General features: G+C 35.7%; 1 pseudogene; it reads right to left on the bottom strand.

The window, feature by feature from the left end:
- LOC102856696 overlaps positions 1 to 4,621 on the bottom strand; it is an 85,046-nt pseudogene extending 80,425 nt beyond the window's left edge.
- Between the last annotated feature and the right edge of the window lie 967 nt (positions 4,622 to 5,588).

The following is a 5,588-nucleotide window of genomic DNA, read 5'->3' as shown; positions in this document are numbered from 1 at the left end:
CAGTTTGTATTTGTGTGAAAGCAAAGAGTACCAGAGAAATGTCTATCTGTGCTTCATTGACTCTGCAATGGTTTGTCTATTTAAATCATAAGAAATTGTGGCCAATATTGAAAAGAACAAGAATCCCAGAACAATTAATTGTGCTCGTACGAAACCTATACTTGGACTAGAAGGCATTCATTAGAACAGCACAAAGAAACATTGCACGGTTTAAAATTAGGAAAGGAGTGCATCAGGGATGCATCTTGTCCCCATACCTTTTCAATCAATGTGTGGAACAGATCATTTGAGAGGCTAGACTTTCTGAGGAGAAGCATGACATCAAGATTGGAAGAAGACTCATCAACAACCTGCTTTATGGAGATGACAAAACGTCACTTGCCAAAACTAAGGAGGACCTGACACATTTGCTTCAGAAGGTAGAGGACTGTAGTCTTCAATATGAATTGAAGCTTAACATCAAGAAGACAAAGATTCTCACCACAGGGCCAATTGGCAGCTGTTCTGCAGGGGAAAGCTGGGAAATTTTCTCCGATACAATTCATAACCTTTGAAACCCGGCTGGAGAGTCAATTCTGACTAGGTTTAAACTCCATGGCCAACAATAACAACAATTGGAATGTAGAATTTCTGCAGCCATGGAGGCTTTGTGGGCCCCTGAAACCACTGTCCTAAAGAAACTTTTAAACATTGATTTTTTAATGGTTATATGTGTGTATGTATGTGTGTACACACACACACACACACACACATATATATATATATATAGCTCTGGTGGCCTAGTGGCAAAAGCTGCACATCAATCCCAAAGGCACAAGGTTCCAGGACACCACGTGCTCAGTGGGAGAAAGATGGACAATCTCTTCCTGTGCTGTTAACTGCCTCTGAAAATCCACTAGAGGGTCAGGTCAGCTATGGGTTGGTTCTGACTCTACAGTACACAACAACAACATATGTATATATATTCTCTGATGGCCCAGTGAAAAGAAGCTGTGCTGCAATCTTGAAGGCACATGATGTAAGTAAGGCCTCTGTGGGAAAAGGATAGACAATCTCCTCCCGTGTGATTAACTGCTTCTGAAAACCCACTGGAGTGTCAGATTCAGGTTAGTTATGACTATATGGTACACAACAACAATAATTTAGATGTATGTTGTTGTTTATGATTGTCTTCGAGTCAAGCATGACTCATAGCGATCCTATGAACAAAAGGCCTGAAGCCTTTCTATAACTATTGATATTTATCAAAGTTGATAGAGTTTCCAGAGGCATGTTGTTTAGCAAGTATATACCATAAAATCTTCTTGTTGTTGTTGTTGTTATGTGCCATCAAGTCGTTTGCAACTCATAGCGACCTTATGTACAACAGCCCTAAACCCTGCTCTATTCTGTGCCAATCGCACTGTCTCTCACACAACCATCCCGATTACCCCAGTCACTGAATCAATCCACCTTATAGAGGGTCTTCCCCTCCTACGTTGTCCCTCCACCCTCCCAAACATGATGTCCCTCTCCAAGGACCTGTCCCTCCTTACAACATGTCCAAAGTATGTCAGATGAAGCCCCAGAATCCTTGTCTCCAAGGAGTAGTCTGGTTTAACTCTCTCCAGGATGAGTCTGTTTGTTTTCTTGGTAGTCCATGGTACATTCAATACTCTTCTCCAGCACCACAGGTCAAAGGCATCAATTCTCCTTCTATCCTCCTTAGTCATTGTCCAACTCTCTGATGCATAACAAGCTTCTTAGGACTCAAAAGTAATTAAACTTATCTCCTAAACAATGTTTGCATCAAATCTTAGACTCTTTTAAGGTCTCTCTACTTGTCATTAAATTGACTACACAATTCAAAAGATTAAATAGAATTTATAGAAGGCAGTAACAACTCAAAAGTCTAGATAGGAATTTTAGAGGGCAGTGAGTTTATGTTAGTGGTGAAGGAACAACTCAGGAAAGGAGAGTGATAATCTGTGTATAACTGGAAAAATGCTAAAAATAAAAGGAGGAAGGCTTTAGCATCGCAGATAGTGGGAAGATTGCCCAGAAGCACACAGGGCTTTGCTTTGTTGTGCATAAGACGGGTGAGATAGAGCTGACTTAACAATATCTAACAATAAAAACATCATATGTGATTATAGCTGGTTGAGGATCTTGGAAAATAATGTACATTATTGTCATTATCATCTGACTTCTAAGGACATAAGAAAGAGGATATGCTATATATTAAATACAATATAGCCTTTTAAGGTGTCCTTAGGTGTTTTTTGAGGTCATGGATATGGGCATCTATTCAAACAACTGCTCTATTATTGAATTGTCTGCTTTTGAATGTTGTTCAAGGACATTAATTATATGTTCACATAGTTTTAGCACATCATCAAGAAAATTATTTTTTCAAATAACAGCATCATTGTTGAAATTATTCTCCTGCTTCTTTATATTTAAAATTATTTCAGCAATTTTCCTATCCCATAAAATTTCCCTGGAAGGAATTCACAACACACTCATTATTGCTAACATTCAACATTTTTACAATGTTAAATTTGTCTAATTTAATTGCACTTTTACTGACATACGTATGGTGAACTAATAAGGCTTAATGTAATTTTTATGTTAGTATCTAGAAATCTTTCAGCATCTTTAAATTCAATGCTTACTTTTAATTCTTTGCAATATATTAACTTCCTGTCCTATTATATGACAGATGTCTCCTACAACTTCCCTGTTTTCTACAGGTCATTTTTTAAATTTTAATCATGTAGTTAATTGAAAAATTATTAAATAACAAAATGAAGAACATCAGTGAATAGCTTCAACTTCTATGATAGGAAACTGATATGAAACTCATATCCTTTGTCAGAGCAAGTTCTGTCATTGAAATTGTATTGATTCAATTCATAACAAAAATATTAACATTTTATAGCTTTTGTAAAACTTATGAAAAATGATGGTGTACTGGAAAGTAGACTTTCTAAAAATGCTAATACCATCGTGATCACAGCTGCTTATAATAAAGTCTGTTATATCAAAATCTGTGGAGCCTAGTATATAAAAAATTCAAGGCACATACAATGGTTTATAGCTAAAAAATGTTACTTTTCAACACATATCACAACACTGTTATTATTACTGAGTTAAAGATGTTTAGTGTATCTGAACGTGTATTTTAATATTTTATTTGCATAGGAAGTTACAGTATCTAGTAAATAATGACAAGAATTTAATAAACATGAGTCTTAAAAGTTTCAATTAATATACACATTTACAAATATACAATTTATGTATAAATTCATCTTAACAACTGAACAAGGAACAGAACTTGTTTGCTGTGGTGTTTGTACAATATACAAATCACATATCTTATTTTACATAATATATTGTTATTCTGTTTCCCAGAATGGATGTTAAACAATACACAACTATATTTTTTATATTTAAAAAGTGCAGCTGAGACCATTATATTCAAATAATAGGTGAGTGTGATCTCATGTTCTATAGATAACAAGCCATGCTGGAGGGTAGATCATACTAATCTTTCATGTCTATTGATACAATTTTATTTACTCTTCTATGACTTGAAGAAAAAAAGGATGTTAAAAATCTTCAACTACCTTTGCATGTTTGTCTGTTAATGTGCACACATTTAAAATTTTTACATTTTATTAGTTGAACTTTTTTATTTCCGGTAAAGCTCCTTGCTTGTGGTCTACTTTGGAGAAAAGATTGACATTGTCAATGATTTTATCTTACTTGGATCTACGGTCAACACCCTCGGAACCAGCAGTCAAGAAATCAAGACACTCAAATATACACATTTTTACTGTCTCTTTTTTTTTTATTTCTTCATTCTCTCTCTCTTCCTGAGCCTTATAAAAAATGTGTATTAGTTTCCTTTACACATTCTTCTTACAGATAGTAAAGCCTATTTTATATTTTTTAATTCAAACTCTTCCTCTGGTGCTCTAATTGAGTTAAAAATCTATTAATATATCTTCTAGATCACTGTCTATGTTACTTCTTAGGTGCTGCTAAGTCAACTTTGACTCATTGCAACCGTGTGCACAGCAGTTGTACACTTTGCTCAAGCTTGTGACATTCTTACAGTCTGAAGTCCACTGTTGGAATCATTCTATCAATCCATTTTGTTGAGGGTCTTCCTTTCCTTCTTTGGTCCTTCACCTTTCCAGGCATGACAACCTATACCAAAGACAACATGTCCATATTCTGGGATACCAAGTCTCATCATCCTTCCTCCTAAGAGAAATGTTGATTCCACTTCCTCCAACACAGATTTGCTTATTCTTTTGCCAGTCCACAGTATATTCAACACTTTTCATCAACACCACAATTTAGAGGCATCAATTCTTTCTTATTCTTCATCCAACTTTCCCATGTACTACTTAAGTGCTATTATAGCAGAAATTCACCAGTGGGTGAGATTAATACTTTTTCCCCCCTGAGTTTAGTAGGCTAGTAGAAGTACAAACTTGGGTACTGGTTCTAGGTAAAAGCTTTCTTTCTCTGTCTGCTCTGGAAAATCCTTGTCACTTCTGAACTTCTGCCCTTGGACAATCTCATTTCGCTTGGCATCACTCTTATCCACTTCTGTAACTCTAATCTGCATTTCTTAATCTCTTTTATATCTCAAAAGAGACTGACTCAATACATATTCTACACTAAGTCAAGTTGGTTAACATAACCAATACATCTCATTCCCAACTGGGATTACAACCATAAGCATAGAAATTAGGATTTCCAATATGTTTTTTTGGAATATAACTTAATTCCTAACATTCCTTTCTTAGTCCAGGCCCTGCCCTCACCACCAAATTTATGTTTTTCACACATTAAAAGCACGTTCACTCCATTATATTATCCAAAATATCTTAAACTAACTCCAAGACCAAAAGCTCATTTTCTAAATGAGTCTTTAAGTGTATTTTGTCCTAAGGTAATATTTCTTTTCATTTGTGATCCTGTGAAATCTAGAACATAAGCTGTGTGCTTCCAAAATACAATGATATTTTTTTTCTATAATTATATTTTATTAATTTTCATAAACATTTACAGAGATTTTGGGCTTCCACTCATTCATTGTTGCACTATTCTCTCTACCCTCCTCCCAGTTTGTTCTTGTCCAAATGCCACAGTGCTTGTCAAAGCCAGTTCTGATTAATCTTCTTTGTTAGTGTATCCTTTGCCATTCCCTATCACTCCTCCCTGAGAGAGACTTCACCCTGAGTCATAAGGAAAAGGGGACGGCATATTCTCTTAGCTACTTCCTGCTGAAAAGGGACGCTGTGGGTTTCAGGGTGAAGATCTTCTCTCACTACTCTAAAGGGCCCCTTTGGCAGTAGGAAACACATAGACTATTATGGAGATTGATTTTGGAATTCAGATGCACTCTTATTGATTGTGCTTGGCTGTACATGTACATATCCTTCAAGATGTATCATGGGGGTGTTGCAACCTAGAAGACACAAATTTGACTAACAAGTTATAAGTACATGAGTCCAAAAATTATGGAAAAGAAAAAGAAAAGATTCTTTCATTGTTTTACAAACCCTCCCCCAGGTCCCCTCCACCATGTA

The sequence above is a fragment of the Elephantulus edwardii genome, unplaced genomic scaffold (genome assembly GCF_000299155.1).
Source record: "Elephantulus edwardii isolate Elephantulus edwardi_28Jun2011 unplaced genomic scaffold, EleEdw1.0 scaffold00034, whole genome shotgun sequence".
Lineage (NCBI taxonomy): Eukaryota > Metazoa > Chordata > Mammalia > Macroscelidea > Macroscelididae > Elephantulus > Elephantulus edwardii.
Note: the sequence above shows the minus strand (reverse complement) of the source record. Positions and strands in the feature narration are given on the sequence as shown.